Source organism: Peromyscus eremicus, chromosome 6 (assembly GCF_949786415.1).
Source record: "Peromyscus eremicus chromosome 6, PerEre_H2_v1, whole genome shotgun sequence".
Taxonomy (NCBI): domain Eukaryota; kingdom Metazoa; phylum Chordata; class Mammalia; order Rodentia; family Cricetidae; genus Peromyscus; species Peromyscus eremicus.
Window position 1 is genome coordinate 112,834,385 of NC_081421.1, and position 27,791 is coordinate 112,862,175.

Here is a 27,791-nt window from a genome sequence, read left to right on the forward strand (position 1 = left end):
TTAATATTTACACATCATCTGTTACATGCCAAAGATTATGCTAGGCACTTTGTAAAACCTGATCCTCTTAATCCTCACAACAGCTTTACAAAGTAAGTAATATTTAAAACTGCATTTTATAAATGAAACTAAAATGTATGGAAAAGTTCAAAGACTTGCTCAGTTCACCAATGCTCAGGATTTGCCCCAAGCAGTACGGCTTTCAAAACCCTTCCTAAACCTCTGCAAACTAACTTTCTCTGAGAGACCAACATGGTAGTCCAAGCAAATGGGCTGTTCCGTGGTACAAACAACAACTCTGAGGACTCCAGGTAAACCGGTAATATTAGTTCTGGACTACTAGACAATACACTTTCACTACATCCATTACAACTAATGGATGCATAATTGTCTCATATGTTTTACTTACAGACACCTCTATTTCAGACACTACAGAAATATGTAGTAGGAAATTTTCTCAAAGGCAACCCTATTAATACAATGCCTTAAAGAGCTTAAAAGGGTGGAGGAAAGAAGAACCTAATTATTCACTAAAATCATCCTACTTATAATGATGATAACTAACAGGTAATTAATGGAAGGTAGTTTCTCAAAAACACCTTAAGCATTGAAAGTAAAAAATAAATATTAATTTTACTAGTACAATATAAATGATGTATTTATTGTAGGAGCCAGAGGAGTCGAGGACACCAGGAGAATGTAGCCCACAGAATCAACTAAGCAGGGTTCACATGGGCTCACAGAAACTGAAGCAGCAATCACGGAGCCTGCATGGGTTTGCACCAGGTCTTCTGTATATACGTTACGGTTGTTAGCTTGGGGTTTTTGTGAGACTCCTAACAGTGGGAGTGTGGGGGGGAGTATATCTCTTGACTCTTTCACCTGCCCTTGGGACCCTCTTCCTCCTACTGGGTTGCCTCACCAGCCCTGATGTGAGAGTTTGTGGCTAGTCTTATTGTAACTTGTTATGGCCTGTTTGGTTGATATCCCTGGGAGGCCTGCTCTTTTATGAAGGGAAAAGAGGAGGAGTGGATCTAGGGAAGAGGAGGTATTGGGAGGAGTGGAGAGAGCAGAAACTGCAGTCAGAATGTATTGTATAAGAGAAGAATAAACTTTAAAAAAAGAAAACATATGTATTTATCTCATAGAATTATATTTAAAAGTATAAAAATATGAAAGCACTAAACGTAAACATATATATGGACAGAATTCTGTAATTGCACCTTTGAAATTAGAAAATTTAACACTAACAACTTCTATTATCTTTTCTACTTGAAAACTTCTGAAACTGTCCAAATAATTAAGATTCTGTTGATAGCCACTATGACAAGTATCTTAAGTTAGTATTATCATTCCTTCTTACAACGGCACAAATGCATTAGTTGTCAGAATTGGACTGAATGGCTAGCTCTAGTTTCACGTATTTATTTATTAAATTGCATTTCCAAATTTTTAAATCCAGGAATGTTGTTCAATTTTTCTTAAATCCTATCTTTAAGACATTGATGCAGTGAACTCCACACACCCCCATGATGAACTTCCCACGAACCAGAGACACTTTCAAACTACCTACTAGTTTTCCTTCCCCAATATGCAAAGATATTATAATAGTCTTACACTGTTTGGCAATATAACAAATGTCTCTTTGTTTTATTCTAGATTTCCTATGAGAAATCTTCTAGAATCCAAGGTCTAGATTATGTGCACTACTTTTCAAAACCCTAGATGTTGGAGTTCCTTTCCTGAGTGCCCTCTTCAAGAAATGCCTGTTTCCTAGTCTCTATTTCCTAGCACACTGTGATGCTCAGCAGTGTGCTCTTATATTTATCACTATGTGTTCAGCATCCACCAGGACCTAGCACACCCCTGCTAAGCACCAACAAATAAGAGCAGTATCAAAGGAATAAATTCAGAATGTCAAGAATCTTCAAGGACACGAGCTGGTATTTCTGTGAAATTTTACATCCTGAGGAATTTTATAAGTATCACTTCTTTAAGATATGGAAGTATAAATCTGAAGTTCAGTTAGGATGTGGTATATGCGGTCAGATACATAATTGCAAACTAATGCAACTCCACTTTCATAAATCCTGAATCATAAGCTTTCAACACCTTTTTTATCCTCCCACACCTATTCTGCTTGGCAAGGTGCATTTTCTTGTTCTTTGACAGTTCGTGCACACACCCCACACCTCAGCATAAAAACTGCGCTTAAATATCACTACTCAGGACAGAGTGACTTTCTTTAAAGGCATCTATTTGAAATGTATTATATCTTCATTTTCCAAACTATGTTCCAGGAAACCCTGGTGTAGTCATTCCCACACATATCAGAGTCACTCACCTGGAGGCTTGTTCAAACATAGACTAGGGGCTCAAACTTCTGAGTTTCTAATTCCATATCCAGGGCAGGGCCCAAGTGGTGGCTTTGCTCCAGAGGGCATACCTACAGAACAAGTACCTACTGTGGTGGGGACAGGAGCTGTGTGGTCATAGGTGGGGGAGAAAAGAAATCTCTCTCAAACAGTGTTTGAAAAGACCGTGTGTTCTGCATGCCCTCTTACATTTTAACAGAGTCGTTAACTTATTATAAACTTTGCAAAGTTCTGCAGTAATTTGGCATGTTTTACATTGTTTATCAACCAAAATTATTTGACTCTGGAATGCTCAGATCAAAAAGGAACGAATACCCTCTGACCGTGCCCTGTAGAATAATACACTTTGAAGGGAGGGGGGAAAGCATGTATTTGACTGTTTAAAACTGTTTTCCTTAAAATGTATTTCAGCAGAAAGTGATTCCATCATTGGAAATAAATCCAACTTCTTACAACATATGACTCCTGTCCAAACAAAACAATAGAGCCTCAAACTTCAGATCAGGCTGTTCGTCTAATTGTGTATAATAATTACATTACATTAAATGTGTATGCGTGTGTATGTCTCTCTCTCTCTCTCTCTCTCTCTCTCTCTCTCTCTCTCTCTCTCTCTCACACACACACACACACACACAGCGTGTATGTGTGTGTGTGTGTGTATGTGTGTGTCTGAGTGCAAAGTAAATATCAAGATCACACAACATTCCAACCAGTCACACAATTAATTAGAAATTGTGCATAATTTTATACCATTTTCGTCTGGTTCTGGAAGCTACAGACATCCTTTATTTGCTGACATTTACTAATAGAGCACTGGAGGCGATGGAGTGAAATGCTTCAAGTGTGCTCAGGCCAAGTGTTTTCTTACAAAAGATCTTATCTGAGGTCTACAACACCTGCTCTGAAACTTCGAGGGCAGGTATTTCTCTTACCACAGACTGAGTCACCAGCTACCTGGAACTAGGGGTGGCTTGTCTTTCCACTCACATTCCATTCTCCATTTCCAGGACTGCCTGGATAATGGCCTCCATCCTCACACTGTGCATTTTAGCCACGCTGTTCTTCCTCCTCCTTTTCACATGCAGAAGTTTCATGCAAAACTCTTTCACAGCAAAATACTTTCAAGTACAGCTTGATCAGAAGCCGTGTATTGCAGGCTTCCATAAAAACAAGGCAGAGGAGATAAAAGGCAAGAGGAGAGTGAGCAAAGATGACAGGGAGCAGTTAAGGGACCTTGGTCAAGTAGTTGTGTGGGGAAAGTGCCTAACCTCACACCTGGCTCGCTCTAACTAGTCTCTTATTTGTTGAATCTGGAAAGAATGAATAAAAGGCAATAATTTGAAAACACAGGAATGCAGAGATGTATGAAAGGGGTGCTTTGTCCTTTGCAAACACTTGATTTTGAAAGGATTTTTTTAGACATCCAAAGAGCAACCTGACCTCTGTTTTGCAATCATAACTAGTGTCCAGACAGAGCAATGACCACCTTAAACGCACACCTGCAAAGAAAGGTGCTTTTCTGGTCAAGCCTTAGCTAACTAAACCAGAGAGCCACCTGGATGGTGAGGCATGAGGAAGGGACATCTGTCACACAGCACCACTTTAGGAACAGTCAGTTTTAATGAGCCAAATTAAATCACATTACATATGGGGGGGGGGGAAGACTTCTATTAACTTACAAGGGGTTTTGTTTTGCTTATTGTTTGTTTTAGAATTCAGCATCTGGGGGCTTATTATTGTTATTGAATCATTTTAAAAGCAATAGTATGCTACAATATTAATCATACATATTTTAATTAAGGAATTTATATCTGCTTGGCAGTGACTTTAATTCCTATATTTTATGGGCAAAGTTATTACTCGTGGAGATGTAAGATTTTTAAATCATGACCGGGGAAAACTACCAATTTCAGCATAGATAGATAGATAGATAGATAGATAGATAGATAGATAGATAGATCTTGTGCAAAAGCAGATTTCAAGTTTTCCTAAACCACTAATATCAGACTTCGGACAGGAGGCAGGACAGCAATTATGCATCTGTTTCCTTTTTTTTAAATTATTATTGCATAGAACTTTCCAGATGTGTTACCTGGGGAATACCAATGGAGGAAATACATCTACTAAGTTCTTTTTATAATCACCTCAGAATGGTAACAAAAGAATAGAACATGAAAAGGTGTTTATAAGAACCACAATGACCCTACATTTTTATAAAAAGGAAATCTGAAAAAAAAAAACAAACAAAAAAAAAAAAACAACCTGCCCTGAAATGGCTCTAAGCAGTGACAGGGAAGACCCAGTGGGAGAGCACAACAGAGAGAAGGGAGTGACTCTGAAAGCAGTCCCTAGGTCCCATGATGCTGGTGGCAAGATGATCCCCTGGCTGTGGGTGCAAAGATTGCATCAGACAGGGAAATGACTTCAGCAGTGTCCCCTCAGGCCTCAATGGACCTGAGCATGAGGGGGTTATCAGCTCTTCACCAGTGCATAACAGCCCAAGCTCCACATGAGGCCATGTTGAAGGTACTAATGGATCATTTATGCTTTACAAACATGCCTTCAGAGATCAAAATCCTACATTTGGTAATGACCATTAATACATTTATCTCTTGACTAGAAATTATCAAAGAAAGAAAAAGGCAAATTCATGTTCTTTCTGTAAAATTATTTTTTCTACAAGTAAAAACTAACTTCCAGATCCTATTCCAGCAGCCAATACCATGAGGAAAGAATTACCATCCTTAAGACAAAAGCCTGAAAAAAGGGATTGCATGCCTGGGCCCAACACTTAGACACCTTGAAAAAAATAGATTCCTTGTTGTGTATTTTTTATTTTTTACAACTATAAAGGGCATCTATGGGATTTCCTTGACTTTCTTGTGAAAGTCTTTTGATTGATATGCAATAAGGTTCATTTTATCACCACACCTTAACAAGGTTTGCCTGCATCTCTTACTATTTCAAGACCAAAGAAAGCCTAAGCCAGTCCTTCTTCTTCTTTCTTTTCAATGATGTGTTGAGAGAAAGTGGCCCAGGTCTTGCCAAAGGAGAGGTAAGTCCACTGTGGGGTCCCTGGGAAAGAGGTCACAGAATACAGCACCGCTCCCCTGTGGAAACTTCTCCGGTCTGAGACAAGGTGTGTGGGAGGCACTGACACAAGAAGAAGGAGCCAACACAGAACGTCAGAGATTAGATACGAACTGTTCCTTCCCTCTCCAAAAGCCTCTTGGAGGCTGCTGATCCGGACAGGCATAGTTCCAGAGTTTGCGATGATATTCTGAGCCTCTCTGGCACCCACACACCTTAGACAGCCACTCAAAGGAGAGTCTATACCCCTTGGGTCCAAATCACCCTACCTGATACAATGTAAAACACATGACTGAAGGCTTTCCAGTCACATCCAAGAGTACAATTTTTAATCACTGAATCTGATAGAAAATAGAAACTGGAAAATAATTTGAGTGTCATGTGTAATTTTATTATATTCACAGTCCAAAATAAAGAATTTACTAACAAAAATGATTTTACTGAAAATTATTTGAACTTCCACATTTAACAAAAATATAATGGTTTTGGTTTTTTGTTTGTTTATCGTCATTTTCTTTTTGTTTTTCAGTTTCAGTGTGGTGTGTGTATGTGTGTGTGTGTGTGTGTGTGTGTGTATGTAAATCCAACATTCTAATTAAGGTTTTGTCTCATTCCACAATTAAAAGTTCTCAATTTATAAACCAAAACTAATTTGATATATGCATTACACACAGTAAAGTTATTTTATAATTTAGTATTCTATTAAGTCTCAGAAAATAACTAGCATGCTTTAAAACATATCAGTTTGAATATTTTAGGAGGATATACTATTTATTGTCCGCATTTCAGGCTAAACAATGAGGTAGTTAGAGCTTTAGTACTTCATAGTCAGCTAAGACACTTGATCTGTTCAAACAAGGTCCAGTGAAGGAATCAATGGGCTAGAAACACACAAATACAAGAGGAGGGTCTAGTGCTGGAGAGTGCATGGTGAAGGAGGGCTATGGTTAGGGCAGTGTCCTCGGCTTTCTCTAAGATCTGGGGAAAGTGTTAGTAGAAACTGGAACAAAAATAAAGCAGCAAAATTTGAGGAGATCAGCTTAAACTTCTGGCTACTGAATGAGCAGCCCCGTCAAACCCTTGAACTTCTACATCGCTGCAGCTTTGAAGGAAATTTAAACACCAAATGAGGCAGGGTTTTCGTTTTTTGTTTCCTTTTAAAAAATTTTTTTTTCTTTTTTCTTTAAATACATTGTGCGTGTGTGTGTGTGTGTGTGTGTGTGTGTGTGTGTGTGTGTGTGTGTAGATCAGAAAACAACTTCTCTCTTTTCACTAGGGTTTGAATTGGTGTCATCAAGCTTAATAACAAGCATCTTTGCCCACTGAGCCAGCTTGCCTGCCTGTTTCTGTTTTTTTCTTTTGAGACAGAACCTCATAGATCAAGCTGGTCTTAAGCTTGCTATGTTGCAGAGAAAACATGGAACTTCTGGTCCTCCTGCCTCTCCAGGTGTGTGCCTGCACACATGATTGCATGTAGTGAGGAGGATTAAAGCCTTCCTGCATGTTAGACAAGCACCCTACCAACTGAGCCATGACCCCATGAAATGAAAGGACTACAGAGTTAAGGGACGCTATTGTCAACCTATGGGCTGCTCAGACAGACACATGTAATCTTTACTCTATTATATCTTGGACAGGAAACAGACCTAGGAAGTAAAGGCAACATACGTGCTTTGTCAGAAAGAGTGGGTTGCCTGCAATGTACACTCCTATTTTAATTCATAAACTCTAATCATTAATTCCTTTTCCTTGGTTACTTGTCTCTGAGAAACACTTTCCAGTCAAGAACTGTCCAGGTTGGGATGAGGGGCTCCCCCAAGCACAGTTCTAAATACCAGACTTTCCTCCAACTCACACCTGCCTATTCACGCATCTGAAAGCCCACCAGAAGAGGACTGGGTGTGGGAAGGGGAACAAAGCTAATTTTCCATTAAGCCAGTTCTCCCACTAATCTCCCAACAGCAAAGGACCCCCTTCCCTTGGCCTTATCAACCACAGGGTTAAGTAAACTTTTGAAAACCAACCAGCTGCATCTCAGAATTCCTTAAGCATTTTTGCTGTTCTTTGGGGTTGCTAATTTGGGATGGGAGCTGAGAAAGAACACCATCATCTCAATAAATTATTTTGAAAATATTTCAACAAAGCATTTTAAGAAGTTTCTGCTTAAGAGGAAGACTTGGGCTGTGGCATAAACAGTGGTTGCCTGTGGAAATGTTTGCCTAGCACTGGTACCAAAAATTAGCTTGTAACCATGAGTCAAAAATACAATTCTATCTAAAGCACACTTTAGAAATACCATTTCCCATTCAAGCATAGTGATCATTTATGGCTTAGTCAACAAAAATGTTACACCATGGAAGACCAGGAATACTAATACTAAAACAATTTCCCACTCCATGACCTTCGTACTCAGCAGCCATGTGGCAAGGATACTTCTCTAGAGACCATGTAGAACATGAAGGTTGCCCAGAATCTTAGGAAGACTGATTGCCGAGGAAGTAAGTCTATGACGGTGATGTTTGACTAGCCTTGTCAACCCATCTCAACCTAAGCCATCATTGCCGCTGATATCACTGCTAGATATATACAGATAAGTGTACAAGATGACATCCCCACAGCCCAAGACACTCAGTGTCCTATCTCATGTGAAGAAGAGTGGAAAGAGGGGTGGCTGGTACTCTCCTCTCCACGCTTTGTCTTAAGCCCTATCCATCTTCCTCCTCATTCTTCTCTGATTTCCACATACCCCTTTTCCTACAATCTATCAGTCTATAGATATCCAACCACAGTTACCTATGTCTGATGTGTTGGGAACTTTGTATTGCAAGAATAAAAGTGCTTTCTGCTTTCTAGGAACTCTTGGTCCAAGTAAAATATTAGTTTAAAAAGTGCTATCATTTTGAATCTCTTTCTCTTTAAACATTTATGTTTAAACTTGGATGCCATTATGGTGATATTGGAAGGTAGGACATTTGGAAGTTGCTTAATACTATTACAAAAGGTTGACTCAGCAACCTTTTGTCTCATATTCATTTGGCTTTCTGCTATGTGATTACAAAACCAGAAAGGCCCCAACAGTTGTGGGCACTTCCCACCCTCCAGAACTGTAGGCCATTAAATCCATGTTCTTTATAAATTACCCTGTTGGCTACTGTAGCATAATCAGAGTTAAGACAATAAACAATGACCCCATAGTAAATGTGACCCAACAGCCACATGCCAGAACCCAGAAGTATCTCATTATCAAGGAAGGAGTATGGAAGACTCACCACTCCTAGTCATTTTTTTAAAAATCCTCTAACTGCAATAACCACTTGGAACATTATCTCAGGTCAAATTTTAACTCATTTGTATGTGTTATATTTTGCATTAGAAATGAAGTTTAAGTTAAAAAATTAATAATTTTTATGAGATAGATATACATATATCCTAACTAAATTTTAACTAAAATTGCTTCCTGAGACAAGTTTGCTATTGTTAAATCTCTTCTATTAAACATCAACAAAAACTAAATAAAACCTACCTCTGAAGTGTTTACTAACATGAACGAGTTTAAGAATATATGTTTTCAATTAGTAAGTTGTAACACCTTTTGGCTTTATTTTTGCCACAATTTTCAGTGGCAATAAATTTAATTTCAAAAGAAAGTCAATATAAAATATGGAGTTGACTGCAACTGTGTGACACATAAATAAGTCTGATGCAGCTTTAGAGCATATTAAGGAGAGTTGTGAAATACATGTGTAAACATGAAATTCTGAAGTGCTAATCCAGCAACACATAAGTATGGGCTCCAGTTTATAAACAGATGCCCTGAAAGCTTCCAGAGGATGGAGGAAACCATTGTGGTGTGCCCTGTCACAGCTGGTAAGAGTTAAAGCACACTGTGAGCTCTAATGACCTCTCTTAGAATATATTATTTTAATTATGGTAAATTCCATATTTCTGAGAAGTCAAATTGTAACAACACATGTTATTTGGTTGAAGTTAGAGCTAGAACTAAAATGAGTTTTTAATTGAGTCTCTGAATATCCAGTCGATTTGCTATCTGTGTGATTTGGCTAACACCTATACAGGAGAACTGAAAACATGGCTTTGTAGTCCACACTGTTATTTTATAACCTAAGGTACAATTTCCCTTTAAGACAAGCGGCCTTAAGAGTTATCATCTCATTAAGTCCTAGGCTAACAGGCTTCTGTTATAAATCGTTACCATATTTCTATGAGAAAAACGTGTTTAGTCATAAGGCACTGAGTAGTTAAAAACACTTTCTCATGGAACACGTGGCATGGTTCTGAGAGTAAACAATAAACTTTAGTGATCGTAGAGCCATGGAGCATGTGGGATCCAATGAGAGACAGACAAGCAGGCAGGCAGTCACTCAAGTGCTCAGTTTCTGGGAATTGGGAGCTGTGTAAGGTTTTCCAAGGAAACAACGGGGATTTTGTGGATGACTTGCTCTGACTTTTAAAATATATCTAATAGCAACCAATTGGGTGGGGATAAACCGCAATCTTTGGAATCTGACCACAGAATCCAAATTCTTCATCCTCACAGTGAAGAAGTAGTACCCTAGGAGAGCCATAATGATGTCCTTTCCACCAGTGTATGATGGGAATTTTGATGATCCCCATGGAGGGAAGTTTAGAAAGAACACACAGAATAAAATGCACCCCCAAGCTTCAAGGATCTTAGTTTTGTTGATAAAACTATTAATAAATCTGGGCAATTAGATGCATAGAGCTGCTCCCTAATCAGGAGGTCAAGGGCTAAAGAGAATGTGAGTGCAGGATGGCGGAGTGTTTTAGGAACTGTTCCTTTTGGCAGGGACATTCTCTTCTAAGGAGAACTGAGTAAAATGTTTTCAGACCAACATTTTTTTTCAATGTGTTGGGCTAATTTCTTCCACTCTGAAGGGACTACCAACTGTGTCCAAGAGCCCTGGCGAGCACTCGCTGAAAGGTTTGCTCCTTGTCCTTAAGCAGATACTTACATATTCTCACACAATCCCTGTCAGCATGTGCTTGAAAATCTCAAGAGGGTCCAGATTAGAGTGAAAGGTCACAACCAGTGCTATATTTGTGAAGAGCTGAAAAGGGGTCTCCAATCCAAGTCCTCAGGGAGGAGGGGGGAAGAGCTTGTTTACACATAGTCAGAGTAAACAGCTGCTCAAGTGGTGTGACTAGAAAGGGTGCTGAAAGGACCCAGGGCTAAAAATACTTCCACTGGCTGTGACCTGGTGCCTCAAACTGCCAAAGACTCCTCCTCTGGAGTGCACATTGAAATTCCTGCTGAAACACACCTGGCATCAGAGTAGGTAGCTCGCTGTGCTATGAGGAATAGTTTAAGCTCGAATCATAATAACTTAGTTCACTACCTACTTGTACAGCTTAGCAGGTCTTTCAGACTAGGATGCCACGAAAAGAAACTGCAAATGTGGATGAAGAGTAAAAGCATCCGAGAACTTGAGTTTCTCCTCTTTAGGAGAAGAGGAGGAAATGTTTTTGACCCTGTCGCCCTAAGACTAAGGAAGCTCTGACTATAAAACTGTAGTCTGACCCAAAACTAAACCTATAAGACTAAACAGGCTTGAGAAAGTCTCCACAATAAGTATGGAATTCTTTTCTGTAAAGACCCACGTATTTCACTTTACACAAAATCAGTACAGATGAGCATTTTCTCAAGCAAGGATGCCACATGTTTGAATCGCTCGCAATTATAAGCCATGACACAGGATAAACAACAGCGGAGTGGTAAAGTATTTACTGAGACATGTGATCTTGACTAAGACCCAAGAGCATTTTAAAGTTCTTAGAATTTGTACGAGGATGTACAATCTGCAAGGTAGCCTTGCTTTCTCCTCTGCTCACTTCCTTATTGCCAGTACCTAGAACAGCAGGTGCTCATCCGCTAAGCAGTACAACCTGGAAACTGAAGCTGAGAGTACCCCAGCAAGACACAGCTCCACCTCATACCCAGGCTAGACCTCAGCAAGAGTATCTCAGTTTCCTTATGTGTAAAGCGGGGGTGATGATAATACCTACAGCATACAGCTATTATGAAAACTAAGTAAGAAGCTGCTCTCAGAAGACTAGAGCGTGGTATTAACATGCCATTTTAGGCCACTGCCAGTATGTCGTCCTTGCCCATTTTCTATTAGGTGCAATGCTTCCTTGTCTTCATGATGTCAAAAGCGTTTGCCAAACCCCAACAGGAACGTAGCTGTTCCACCATAAGTTCCCCACAAAGATAAACTGGTAGGCTCTAAAACGGCTGGAATATGTCCTTCCTTCCTCATCTGTGCCAGGTACGTGGTGACAACCATGCAAAAAGAACTAATACAACAACGGAGATTTGTTTCACTCAGTTCTAAATGCAGAGGGATCCAAGATGGAGAGACTAACAAGGCGGTGTCTAGGGAAGGCTACTCTCCACTTCTAGCACTTTGTTGGTGACTTACTAAATGAAGAACACTAGAGTGGGAGAGCAGGAAGGAATAATGCTGCTTTAAGAACCTCTTACCCTCATGACTTAACCACCTCTCAATGCTATCACTATATACCACAATGCTATTAGTTTGAACATATACATCTGAGGACACAGAGTCAAACTGTCTTCAAATCTTTGTCTTTTTGCTCTCCAGCTAAAGACATTAAAAACTGAATCACGGCTGGGCAGTGGTGGCATGTGCCTTTAATCCCAGCGCTCAGGAGGCAGAGCCAGGTGGATCTCTGTGAGTTCGAGGCCAGCCTGGTTTACAGAGCGAGATCCAGGACAGGCACCAAAACTACACGGAGAAACCCTGTCTCAAAAAAGAAAAAAAAAGAAAAAAAAAAAAACCTGAATCACTTACTTGTCTTCATAATATTAACTGACTAAGTTGTATAACTTCTATACAATTAACGATTTAGAAAGTTAAATGAGTGGCAACAATGCAATTCCTAGAGCCATCTCCTCTGGGCATGATGGTTCATGCCTGGAATCCTTGTACTCAGAAGGGAGAGGTAAGTGGGGCAGGAGTTCAAGGCTAGCCTTGGCAACATAGTAAGTTCAAAACCAGTCTGGAACCTATCTCAAAAAATTTTCATAAATATATTATCTTTGTTTTCCATAGGAATCCATAGGTACTAAAAAAATCAGAACAATAAAGAATGCTGAAGCATTTAAAAATACAGTCTCTGGTATACGATGCATTCATACATTGTCGTTCAAGGATAACGGTGTGAGAGTGATGAAGAAGTAGGTGTAAGCCATACTGTCATCTTTTCCCAAGCTAGCCATGTACAGAAGATACTCTCTTATAATTCTAGGGAGCAGCAGTGAACCACAGCTTCTGGTCACCCGCAGCTTCCGGTCAGCCACGCAATCATTAAGAGTCAACAATCTATACAGAGCACTAGCTTTAAAGTATGGGGTTTTCAGGTGAGACATCTCAAATGTATTCTCAGTTTATGTTTTGACTCATGACAATTCACACCATATATAAACTTGCACAAAGCAGAACGTTTTGCTGAATATAGGAAGAGGTGAAAGGTGGCTCAAACAGAGGAAATAGAAATACAAGAGAGCATCAAATTTGAAAGAGAATAAGTCCACCCTGCTAAAACACTCAAGTGCAGATGGAAGCTGTCGATGTAACGTTCTTATAAAACACAAGGAACTGTGCTATTTTTATACATCTCTTTTCTCCTTTTATTTTAGTTTTTCCAGTTTCTGTCCTGGGGAAAGAACCCAGGGTGTTGTTACACATGAGAGGCTAGCACACTGCAAGTAAGCCATGGTCCTAGGCTAGCACTCTACAAGAGAGCCACAGTCCTAGGCTAGCACTCTACAAGTGAGCCACAGTCCTAGGCTAGCTCTCTCTAAGTGAGCCACAGTCCTAGGCTAGCTCTCTCTAAGTGAGCCACAGTCCTAGGCTAGCTCTCTCTAAGCAAGCCACAGTCCTAGCCCTCACTCATTCCTTACAGAGCACGCTAACCAGGCTATGAGTCACATTATCTGGACCAGATGAGAAAGTCAGTGCTTAGAGCAACCAAGAAAATTTCCCAAGATACTGGCATAAATTGCTAATGGGTATGATTCAGTCGGCCAAATTCCAACATTCCTCACACTATCTCCCTCAAATCAGTGAAACAAAAACTAGTATGATTATTGATGTCCCCAACACTCCCAATGTTAGCAAAATTAAAATATCACTAATACTAAGAGGGTATGCTGCTCTTTTCAAAGAATAGTGATACAACGTTTATGATGAAGAAGCACATATAACTCGCCTAGCATTCCCACCACTGGAGTGGGTATGACATGAGAAAATAAGTACAAAGGGAACATGTAATCCATGACAGCACCATTGACAGTTAAAATGCTTCCAAGACTCATCAACAGACATATGACCGAGTCATTTGGGTCACTTTAATAAGTACGTAATCATTATCACCATACTGCAGGATGGATGGCAAAAGGCAGCAGTAACTATTCAAGGGAGCAGGACTAAGAGGGGTTCAAAAGTAAAGGAGAAAAACTCATTCATCTGAGGTGGCTGAGTTCAAATGACTGACTTTGAAACTCAGTTTCCCATTTGTGCCATTATTTTGTATGGCAAATATACTTGACCCTGAAAAAGAAGTCTAAAATCCTACCGTACAATAACGTCTGAAAAGTGCCTTGACTGTTTTGGCATACTGTAAACAGCAGATAGCAACAGCTAAGATTTACACCTTTACTCTGTACCCAGCATGACACCGGCCATTTCAAATCCTTTAACTTGCTTAACTCTTACACCTTTCATGTACTTAGCATTGTCTCTGGTTTACTAACAGAAAGACAAGACACAGGAATAGTAAGTTACTTACACAAATTCATCTGCCTGAGAAATCGAGCGGCCAGTCTCTTATGCATTCCACAGCCTCCACTAACAACTAAGCGGTTCGCCTCTTTGGCATTCATATGTGGCCCTGTCAGAAACTCATGCTTAGCAGTAAACAATCGTTAAGTGTGATGTTTATTATGACAGTAATCACGCCATGGATTTAGGAAAGCTAACTTCCTAAACTCAAATTAAACAGGAGCCATCCCTTAAATACTCCTTGCCATTTATAAAAATAGCAGTCTGTAAACAACTTTAGGAGAATATGAATAAAACATGAAAGTCTCTGAGAAATACACACTAACACAAAAAAAAAGTCTACTTTTTCTTGTCCTTGTATCTCAATCTGTATTTAAATGGTAAAATTCTTTCAAGTATTTGGGTAATTTGAATTCCATGCTATTAGCTTTATATTAAGGCTATTCTCCAAATATAATCACAACATATTTAAATTTCTCCCTTGACCTTCAGGCTTGTGTATACAGCTGCCTACGTGGCAATTCCACCCACATATCTTACAGACACAGCAATTTAAGATGGCCAGAACTGATTGCCTATGCCTTCAAACACATGCTCGCATTCCCCATCTTGACACTGTTAAGACTATTCTTTTGCCTAGAAAACAAGAGCCTGGGTGTCATCTCCAATCCCTCACACCACACCAGACCTGTCAAGCACAGAGTAGGAACTGCTCATCACCTCCACTATCAGCCTGTCTTCTCCACTATTCTCTCTCTTAACTGCATGGCTAGGGTAGCCTCTTCATTGCCTCCCACCTTGGGCCACTGCCATCTACTTTTGACATATGGGCTAAAACTATCACTGTTGAACCGAGATGGTATCACACCTCTACTTAAAACTCTCCGTCCTATTTAATCCATAGAAAATGCCAAGATCTTGACAATAGCAAGATTCCATTGATGTTTCCGCCATCTCTCTCACAGGCATTATCTCCTTTCACAACCCCCTTGTCATTCTTGTCCAGGCACACTACCATGACTGCCAGCCAGCATGCATCAGTCTTGGCCCTTTGTATTCCTTACCTCTGGGACAAAAATCACACAGGTTCTACCTCACTACTTTCAGGTCTCTCTTCAGAGGTCACCTTTTCTGAGTGACATACTTCAATTACTCTCTCTAAAACAGCAACTCCTCACCTAGCATATCCTTTCCCATGCATTTCTATATAACTTATGACATCCTGCCACTATTTACATTTTCTCATTTATCTGATACATTGTCCACCATCCTTGACAGAGGAGCAGCTCCATGCTAATAGTGGCTTTGTACTCTAGCTTTGTAATCTATATCATTTTTAAATGTATGTTGATACCTTGTAAATATTTCAATTAACAATTTAATTAATAGAATTAGAATAGTGGATAAAATTCTTATATGAAATAAATCCTTAAAAGTGAAATACCAAATGCTCTCAGAGCAAAAAAATAGCGAAGATTTTGTTAGTATTCTTATATATTTTAAATTACTTTGTTTCCTTGATTTAGTGGATGATGTAACATGTAGATTACATTTAACATAAAATCATAGGTTGGGCAAAATATATTATCCAGCTGTGCATCTTGCTATCTTTTTAATTCTCGTGAAAAAAAAAGAGAAACACTTTAAAAATAAATTGATCAACCATAAAATTTTAGCAATCCCACCTATCAGTTACTCTCTCCTATCCCTTTTGTTATTGCCCTCACAGTGAATGTCCTTGTCCTTGCTACCATGCCTCTCATAATATGCCCCCTAAACAGTGTTCTGTTTCCAAAATACAGATCTTATCTCATTGTACAAATGAAACCTCTCAGTTACACAGTTCCAACAGGAGAAAAGAATCACAATGTTCTCAGTACATTCTGTAAAACTAGCCCAGCCTATTGGAACATAAACATATCCCATGCTTCCTCCCTAACTCACCAGAGAAATTCCCCCTTTACAGAATCCCATGCTATGCTGTTGCTATCTGGGTGTCGCTGTCCTTTGCTTTGTGTGTTCTCATTGTTTCACATCGAGAGCAAACTCCTATTGGCCAAAGAGACTCTGCCCCTCTTCCTGAGAGCTTTGCAGTTTCCAAGCATTGGTCCCTCCTTTTACTGCTTCCTCCCTGTGAGCAGGAGCTAAGTGTCCTGAGACCTCACTCTCACTGGCTGATGTTCTGGGGGAGCTGGGACTAAGTGTGAGCAAATCACATAGTAGATAGCTGATACTCAATAATGAGAAAATAAAGCAATGTCTTTAGACATGCCTTGTAACCTGCAAAATGAAAAGCTAGGAAGCCATTTAGATACAATTTCTAGCACTTCCACATCATAAATCTTTGAGCTATAAAAGTTAAAGATTTTAACATTTTTTAACTAGAACAAAGACTTTATGAGGACCTTTTACATCTCTGAACCTGTAAATTATATGAAAAAATTAATGTTCACACTTCAGAATATGGTAAAATTATGTTTATATGGAAACACTGGCACCACAATTTAGGAGAATACTCTTTTTGGCACTTGTTCACAAGGAGTAATAAATCATTTTTTTCTACAAATTAATGTTGTTGTGGGTGGCCCTTTATACAGAGAAAAATATTTGGATTCAAAGGTTCCTTCCTGGCCACATGTCACGATCAAGCTATAGAAGCTGGCAGGTTCAAACTTGGAGACTTACATCCAGCATTTAGTATGAGCCTAATTTTTTAAAAAGAGCCATTAATTCTAGTATTCAGCTTATCCCAGCGTGACAATCATTGTCTCCTAGTGTTCACTCTATTGCTGCGACAAATATCATGACCAAACACAACCAAGGAGGAGGAAGGATTTATTTGGCCTTATTCTCAGGTCAAGGTCCACCCCTGAGAGGAGTCTAGGCAGGAACTCAAACAGAACTTGACGTAGAAACCATGGAGCAAGCCTGTTTGCTGGCTCCCTCCCAGGCTTGTGCTTGCCTACCATTATCATATAGACCAGGACCACCTTCCCGGAGAAAAGTCAGCCCCCTGTGATGGGTTCTTAATAGATAATTATCAGGAAACCCTCCACAGGCATGCTCCCAGGCCAGTCTGATCTCTGCAATTGAGACTCCCTTCTCGGATGACTCTATGCTGTGTCAAGTTGACATTTAAAGCTAACTAGGACACAGATTAAGACTGTTTTATCCACAGAGTGACTACTAACTGAGAGACCATTGGTTAGCTACAGTCTAGTATTCAGCAAGCATGCAGTTCTCATTCTTTAGAGTTCATCAAGGGCCTCTGTCTGGGTTCCAGCCCATGGGATATAGAAAAGCATCTTCTCCTTGCTCTTCAGGAAGCTGAATGCACACCACAACTACCACAGATATACACCAAGGATGATAGGATCTTGATGTGTGACTGACCTGCACCCTTGACTCATACACTAACCAGAGGACCAACCGCTGAAAACCTGTTCTGTCATTTATGTGAAGTAGAATTAAATTTCTTCTTTTGCCTAGTGGTTTGAGCATGACATTATTTTGAGACATCCTTGTTCTGCAACATGCTGCATTATGACTAATACACTCATTGATTCAGAAAGGTAGTAACTTGAGTAATCTTTTTCTTTTCTTTTTTTTTTTCCCCAGACAAGGTTTCTCCTAGCTGTCCTGGAACTCAATTTGTAGATGAGGCTGGCCTTGAATTCAGAGATCCACCTGCCTCTCCCTCCCAAGTGCTGGGATTAAAGGTGTGCACCACCACAGCATGGCAAGAATTCTTATTATTCATTACACTGCCTTTTGTTTGTTTGACTTACATTTTATTGCATTATATTTCATAGGAAGCAGAATTTTCCTTATAACCAGGGAACTTTTCTACCCAATCTAACACTTCATTATAATATAACACATATACAAATATGTGGGCATCTGTACACTGTATAGAACTATTGAAGATAACTGGCAACAGCTTTAAATAATCATTCCTAACTAAGGGGCTAAAGCAATGACTCCATGGGTAAACTTTTCTGTGCATGTATGAAGAAGTGAACTTGGATACCCAGCACCCACACAAAACCAGGACAACTTACAATTCCAAAGTTCAGGGAGGCAGGGCTCAGGAATCCCTAGAACAAACTGGCTAGCAAGACTAGTCAAATCAGTAAGTCCAACTTCAGCAAGAGAACCTGTGTTGATACCTAAGATAGAGAGCAATCAAAGATACCCAGTATCAACTATTGGTCTCTATGCACATATACACAGATGTGTACACACATACCCACACACTTGGGAACATGTGTATACACATACATGACTACCACACATACACACACAAAAGCAATCAAGAAACAAAAATGAATCATCCCAAATTAATCCAAATAATCAATTCATTCCTCACTTTGTGCTTGACACTAAAGCAACCACTCAGCAAACAGGATGCAAAACCCACATTCTGGGCCCGCCATAGGGAAATTCGCTGTCAATACTACCAGAATCCACTGAATATTACAAAGGCCATCTCAGTCTAAAGTTAATCTGTGTGCTTTCATGGCCCACTTAACACAGTAAGGAAGGCCAATGCCCTAGTTAGATTTAAGAAAAAGAGGTCAGTTTTCTTCAACCAAGCTAAATGGAACTATACTTATAAGTCATTTCACAACATGCACTGCTTGGAAAAGTATTTGTTGACTTGCAATAGATTCCAAAATATAGGACTAACTATTAATACCTAGGCAACGAGACTATCAGACAAGCTGTACTATATGAGAAGTGGGAGCTTCTACATCATATGGACAATATTCTTCTGTTCCACTATTATTACAGCTAAAGCTTTTTAGATATGTATTCATCTATTCATTTTCTTCATTTTATATATAACTCTTAGTGAGTAGTATGTGTGGGGATATGGACATTTCAGAACCTAAAAAGCCCAGAACAAAGGAGAAAACAGTGATTCATGCCTGGGTTAAAAGCCAGGGTTTTCCACACTCTTCAACTATATGCATACTGCTTGCCTTGAGTTATTCTCCAGGTCTGATCAGAGCTAACTGTCATATCTATAGCCCAGGTCAGTCTTGGAGAACAGCAGTAGAGTATGACTGATAACCGCATTATAGACTTATTTCACTATGGCTGGCAGACTCCAACCTCTACTGTTGGAAGGAAGGGTCTCCTACAGCCGAACTCGAGCTCTCAGGTATTTTCAATTTAAAACCCCTCTTATTTCACAACAAATGAAAAGGCAAGGCTGTTTTTCCCTCACATATTTACACATTTTGCAAATATGCTTTCTTTCAGTGACCAAAATATATCTCGTAGATGCAATGAGCAATTTGACAAAAATGATGTTTAACTTAAGAAATTCTTATTAAAAAATGCATTCCTTGAGTGTCAGTATTACATTTTACCCAAAAAGAAAAGTTATCTAAATGTTATTTTTCAGTTTACCAATAAAGGCTAAATGATATTTATTTTAATGCTCATTAAGGAATACTAAAACTATGATTTAATTTCTTTGGTCCCATTTTTTGCTCCCATATATGACATATAAAGGCCAAGTCTCAATTTCTTCTAGGGCTAATATTCTCTATTTAATTACAGACTTCTAAGTCTTCCTATATTCCTTTTATAGACACAACACATTTCATTTTGTAGATCATAGAAAACCTCATAAAACAGTACTAATAATAAATTACTTCAGACAAGTGCACATCCTGGCTCTTTCTGTCCATAATGAAATTCATAATTATGCAAATATAAATATTATTAATATTTTACTCTCCATCTGCAGAGAGCTGACACAAAAGAGGTCCTAAGTAAATCCATTTGCCCGAAGCCAAGGGAAACATTTTCCTCTCACATTTAATCGGAAGAGAAAATGCTGGCTGGATCTAACAAAAGGCTCACCACTTAGGTGTTCCACAAAATACTTTCCACATCACATAAACCACATTACCAAAAAGGAGTTCCCAAAGAAAATGATTTCTGCCTTGAGTTCAGTTCAAAGTAAACATCAGTGAATGGATTTGAACTATACTTTTAAAATAATTTTATACAGTTTGGAAACACTCCTTGGAGACACACATACATACATACATATATACACAATATGCATATACATACATACATATACACAATATATATGTGTGTATATATGTATATGTATATGAATATAAAGCAGTCTTTCAAATATTTGATTTCTCTTTAGTTTTAGGTTCTAACTGGCCTAGCCATGACCCTACCATGAATGTTAAGTATGGGTAAAGCTACAAAACTACTTTCCAGTCATACTCTATAGATAAGTAACTTCTGTTTTTAAGGAAGGCTTTCTGGTCAAGATTGAACACTTTTTGTATTTTATCACAGGACTTTTCAGACCTTTAGTTAATCAATATTGTTGTGACTCTCCAAAGGCAGATAAACTATTTGCCTATAAATTCATTTAGAAGGAATTGGTTTAAACTTGCCCTCAGCCACACTTACAGAAAACAGTTTGGAAAAATCTAGTTCAAAAAAATGGCCAATTGTGAGAGTAACTTCCCTTTTTTTTTGGTTTTTTTGAGACAGGGTTTCTCTGTGTCGTTTTGGTGCCTGTCCTGGATCTCGCTCTGTAGACCAGGCTGGCCTTGAACTTACAGAGATTCGCCTAGCTCTGCCTCCCAAGTGCTGGGATTAAAGACCAGTGCTGCCGCCCAGCGAGAGTCACTTCTTTACTACTCAGAATGTGCTAATGTGGGTTTTACCTTGTGACTTGTTAAGCACATGGCCTTTTCCCAAACCTGGCCCAAGCTTCCATCTTGAAACAATTAATATTTATCAGAGAAGAAACATTAAGCAAGGAAAAATAAATATTTCACTTCTAACATTCAGAAAATGAGATTCTACATCAAGGCAAGAGTTTTGCAGATCTAATTATTATCTTCAGATTATATAAAGCTCTGTGTCCTTTATTCTCCTGCCTAAGCTAAACTTTGGAGTTCTGTTTTGTAAATGGACTCCATTCCATAGGGGAAAAGAGGGCATGAAGTTGAGAGGCAATGGAAGAGCAGGAGGTGGATCTGGGAGGAATTAGGAGAAAAAGTGTGTGTGTCGGGGGGAGGGGGGATGAATAGAATTGAAATACATTATATGCATGAATGAAATACTAAAAGTATTCATAAAATTATATTTTTAAAAATAAAAGAAGGAATTCTGTCCATGTCTGATAGTGTAATATCTCTACGGGGGAAAAAAAAGGAAAAGAAAGAAGGAAGAAAGGAAGGGACGAAGGGAGGGAAGGAAGGAGGAAGGGAGAGGCTAGGATAAGTACATGTACTGCCATCCTCCACTGGCCCTACTCTGTTCACAAACTCCTATCCCCTGAATGACTCTGAGGCTGCTTCAGTCAACCTAGGGGAGTCATATCAAAGTGACGGAGACACTGAAGTCCAGCCCTTCTAACTGTGCTACTGTACCCCACAGGACACACTGAGCTTAGAGTTACCATAAAGGCCACAAAGCTTCTTTGAGGGAGATCACTAATATTAAATGACTCTACATTGAGGCCTAGAGGGTGGTTCACAGCCAAATGGCCAAGAGTCCAAGGGTCTGGCAAGAGTCAAAGAGGAGCCTATAGGCAGCCAAGGGCACTCAGTGAGAGATCTGAAAAGAGACTGATGAGTTGTTCATTGGTGGCCAACATAAACACTGATGCTCAATGGGGCAGACAGCAACTAGAGGAAAGACAGAATTCCCAATGACAAAGACAAGGGACAGAAGGCTGCCTCCTCCATCATACCCCAATATGTCTCCCTATCTTGGTGTAGTATAAGACCCGGGTGAGGTACCTGAGAAATGAGTAATATTTGCAAGACAAGAGACTCAATCACCTTTTAATCCAAGTTGTCTTACTGGTGGATTACTTTTTCCTTTGCTAAGCAATGAGTAATGAAGCCTTATTAGACAGCCCAGGGTGCTGGGCATGGTGCTGCACACCTGTAATCACACATAGGCAGCTAAGTCAAGAGGCAAAGCTGGCCAGAACTACATTCCAAGATCATGTTACAAAAAACAATCCAACAAAACACCGATTTAGAAACCTTGGATCAATTATATATAAAATCCAGTATATATTCCTTCATGTATCCAACTTATTACATAAGTGACTTTTGTGATCCCACAAAACACTCTCCTCTAGTCCTACCCAAACTTCCACTAACCCCTCAATATGGTATAAGTCTCAGTCTTTCTCAGTTCCTCTATTGAAACTATTTTAGTAAATCCTACTGGCACTTGAAGTTCAGCACAATGCCAGATCTGTTTTCACTCACTCACCTCTGTCTTCATTGACCTCTATGGACAAAGATAACTTTAGGCTAAACTAAACCATTAGGGATGAAAACAACAAAAATGCAGCTACCACAAAGTTTTTAAGAGGTCCAACAGTTTTACTTGATTCTGGGAGAGAGCCAATCTACCCGGGACCTCTCAGCAGCAGGTTGCCTCTCACTGCTTGCAGTGGTCACAGTCCTAGGCCACAAATGCTTGGGGTCAAGGAAGAAGCAACGACCTAAGAAAGCAGCAAGCCAAACATCCAGTAAGCTAAGTACTGGCAGCCACTCTTGTGGTGGGCAAATACTATGCCTATAAAGGAAGTATTCCTCCCAAACAAAAATAGCAATTTTATAGTAATTTACCAATTTGCTTTGGTATATATGCAATTCCTTTTGAAACAAGCATCAAATGAAGTCATAGAGTCATATAATCAGAAAAATGCCTTAATAAATATAATAAAAAAATGCCTTAGTACAAAGTCTAATAATAAAACAACAATTCGTGATAACCTTACTCCACTGTCATTTAACTCATAGCTCCCTCCAACATAATGACCTTCATTTACTCACAAACTAGCACAATCCGAGGGGGGGAAGTAATGGTGAAAGCTTCCAGGTTATTTTTATTTTCTCTTTCATATTTATATAAAAAATCAAAACTTCTTAAGATCAATAATTTAAATTTTATCTTCCACATCTCTATCATTTAGAAAAACAATTACAGAAATTTAGTTCAAATCCAAACACTAATTAAGGCTAGCAGACCTTGAACAAATTAAATTTTCAATGTCTCAGGAAAGAAAGCGCTCTCTATTTAAAAAAAAAAAAAAAAAGGATGACCTACTTCATGAAGTTGTTACAATCACAGAAAGAAACAACACACAGACCTTGTAGACGACTCAAATGGTACCCAGCAGACCACCTGAGTCTGACCCTTGGGCTCCACATGGTAGAAGGAGGGAAATAACCACACCAAAAACTATCCTCTGACCTCCGTCCATGCTCTATAACATGTATATGAGCACATGTACATACACATATGTCCTCGCATACACACAAACACACCACACACATAAGCATTTTAAAAATTAAAGAAATAATACATTTAAATCACATGACACCATCTCTAGCAGCAGCCAACGCTAAGTGCAATAAGCAAGGGCACTATAGAAAGAGGAAAGTGGGCTTAATTGCACAGTGAGGGCATCAGGGTGATGGTGAAATATGCTATAATGATCCTGGGTTGAAAGGTAAAAATGGGAGCATAAAGAGTTTCCAGAAAGAAAAAGGTAAGAAACCCAATTTCAGGAGCCACAGGGCATTTGAAGGCAAAGGCAGACAAACTTGAACTCTATGGCACTTAGGCAAAGTGAGACTGCTCAGATTCCCTGGCCTCACCTACCACCACTGGCCACTCTCTGCTCTAGGTACCGTCTCTTCACATCCTCTCTCCCATACACACTTGAAGCTCCAGCTCAAATCCTGCAGACTCCTACAGGTGCCTCTGAGAAGATGTCTATCTTCACCTTTCCTTTTCCTAAGCTCCTGTCAGTGACTTTTGGAGAAGAACTGCCATTGGTTGCATCCTGGTTTTCACTGCTCTTTAAGTATGTTTTCATATAAACCCTTTTCATTTCATAAAGTGAAAATTCTTGAAGGACAGGATTATTATCAGAAAAGAAAAGAAAGATTACAATCAACTAACTCTCGGCTTTTCAATCTCAAAACCCTCCAGTTAAAAGTAACACATTAGAGATTTTCCTTTTACAGAGAAGTATGCTCAAGGCCAAAGGTGATGAGGACTGGCATGAAGTCACACTAATAATAAATGGAGAGGCAAGCCAGACAGTGCCAGCATCCAACTCTTCTCTTCCACTACTGCCCACTTACTCTACAAGAGTAGTTGGCTCAAATTAAGTGCTTAATAGACTCTGTCTTGTTCACTAAACATTCATTTGCTAACCAAAGAAAATAATAAAACAAGGGAAAGACCTTAAAATAGATTTGGTTCTCACCACAAGTAAATATCTAAATAATCCTTAAAGTAAACTTCTGTGATTGGATTATTTACCAGTCCTGAAACAGTATAAATCATCTCCTATATACTCTTCAAAACAAGCTCTAAACTAAAAAAACTACATGTCTGAATCAAAAAGTTTTGCCTGAAAAAATGTTTTCTGACTATAAATCTGTGAATCTACCAAAAGAGCAATTCCTGCCTTAGTCTAGCCAATGAGGCCCTGTAAATCCTGTAAACAGTCTGGAACTTCTAGTAGACACAGCCATGAAAGGATGGCGTCTACAGGGGACAGCACTGAAGAATGGGAGAAAAATCCAGGGCCATCCTGCTGCTCTGCCTAACCTAGATCAGTCCTACCAAATTCCATTTTAGAACGCAGTACTGGAGCTAATTTAATGCATACAAAACAAGAGTAGGACTCAGAAATTTAAAGCCTAAAATCAGTTTCAGTTGCAGGAAAATCATTTTTTTTCAATAAATTCTCTTAAGAACTCTGATGTTCATGTTCTCTTTTGGAATTTCTTGATTTTCTCCCCCAGAGACTAAGGCATGAGTTGGCTTTGTGATCTAACAGAGTCACTGTCCATCTATTCAGCTCTGTAAATCAAATGGAAGATTGATCTTTCAGCCTTCAGGGGAAGTGAATGACCAATCCTCACCTGTGTGAATGAGAGGCAGTCTACGCTAGAAAACTGCATTCTCCATTTATACTCCGAGTACTAGCCATAGTATTTCTTCTACTTCAGACTTGGAGAGAAGAACTTTAGGTTGTCAAAGAAGCACATTAAACACCCCAGTGTTTAAGTGTTGTCACTTAAATACCATGAGGACTCACATGAGCCAAGTATCTTCGTGAAACACAGCTCCTCTGTCTTACTCTCTGCATGGTGCTTTCTAGGGAGCAATGCGGATGCCAGTTCTCAAGACCGAGATTCATTAATCTGCTTTCAAACACAGTGTGAATAGGTTCACTTTGGTCTCTTCAGTCACAAGGGCTCAAGAGTATATCATACTCTGCAGCTCTCAAACTCTCCCACAGCCAACATCTTAGGTTATCAGCTCCTTGACTAAACACTGCAAGGCTTTGACTGGCTGACCCATGTCACTAGAAAAGTTATCATTTAGGATAGAGGAATCAGAACCTGCCAAAGGTCTGTCAGTGAGCAAAGACATGGGGAGGGGGCTGCTTCATGTCTTCAGAGCAAATGGATGAGGCAACAAGAAAAGGCCAGGGAGGTGAGAATATTTTGGGTGGTGATGATATGGTTGTTTAGAATGTAAATATTAACTGTATTTCTGGAGATCCATAACTAAAAGAGACAGTGCAGACTCCTTTTGTTATACTAACATTCTTTGAGAACTACAGGAACCATTCAGTTTAAAATGGTAGCAATAGCTACATAAAACTACAAACACTCTTTTACCAGAATTGCTTTTTCCTGAGAAACAATTAAAACATTAGCAACAGGGATACTGATATCAAGTACCTTGGGAATGTAAACTCTTATCAAAAAAGTTGAACCAAAGTATACATTTTCGTTGGGGTTAGGAAGACAGTTCAATGGGTCAAGTGCTTTGTGCACAAGCATAAGAATCTGAGCTTAGATTACAGAACCCACAGGAAAGCTGGGGTCAGCAGCATGCCTCTATAACCCCAGCACTAGAAATGGGGGACAGAGACAAGCAGATCCCAAAGCTTGCTTACTTGCCAGCCTGTATAGCCAAAATGGAAAGTTCCAGATTTAGTGAGAAATCCAGTCATAGAAATAATAAGGTGGAGAATGATAAAGGAAGAAATCTGGCATCAGCTCCTTGTCTACTACCTGCACACACACACATACACACACACACACACACACACACACACACACACACGCATGCATGCACACGCACATGCACACATGCACACATTTACTCTGCAAAAGAATGCCTAGATTCAAATATGACCTCTACCATTCATTACATTTGATCCTTGTTAAATCACAACTTGGCTTCCCCATCTCTATAAAAGATCAAAATTGGATGAAGTCTATAAAGAAAGTTACAATGCTATATGTAATAAGCACAATGCCTGACATACATTAAATACTAAATGCTAACTATTATAAATGTAGACACTATGCAATTACACAATGAGCTATTTCCCAGCATCATTATTACAAATCCAGGTAACTGCAATGGCAAATGGTCTGCATCCAATGTCACAAGTGCTCTTTGACAGTGGAAGTTGATATTTTTGGCATCTGATGTTATTTGCCAGTCAGACTATTTAACCTATGTGAATGTTGGCCAAACATATCTTTTAATAAGCATCATTCACAGTATGTATGACAAATATAAGTGTGTGTGTGCCACACAATCCTACTCACTCAGAAGCTCTTCAGAAAAGACCTAGGAATGTAACATAAAGACTCCTATGGGCACAGGCAGATGTTTGCACATGCCATTCTTTAAAGACATTGCTATTGGGCAAATTTAGGAAAGGATCACATAGTATTAGTCCCAGATATTGAATCTACTGCACTCTTAATTGTCAATCCCAAATCTGGTCATGGTTTTTGAATCAGTATATAAATATCTTTTGAATGTTTAATGAAATTGTTTCTTTTGTATAACACATCTGCTCACACCACTCCAGCTTGCAGAACACACACTCAGGCACACACATATGTTTGTATGTAGACATGAATGTACATACAGAGGACAGAGGTCACTGTTGAATGCCTTCATTGCTCTACACCTTATATTTAAAAACAAGGTCATAACTGAGTCCATTCAATGCCGTGGAATTTCATTCTGTATGCTGTGAATATGTATTGCTCTGATTGGTTGATAAATAAAGCTGTATGGCCAATGGTGAGGCAGAATAAAGTTAGGCGGGACATTCCAACTAGAAAGAGAGGAAGGCAGAGCAGAGGAGACACTGCTAGCCACCACCACAAGAGGCAAGATGTAAAGTACCAGTAAACCACAAGCCACGTGGCAAAGTATAGACTGATAGAAATGGGTTAATTTAAGATGTAAGAGCTAGCTAGCAAGAAGCCTTAGCAATTAGGCCATACAGTTTAAAAATAATATAAGCCTCTGTGTGTTTACTTGGGTCTGAGCAGCTGCAGGACCCGGTTGGACACAAGAAAAATTCAACTACATTTGGTGCCCAATGTGTTGCCTAGAGTTT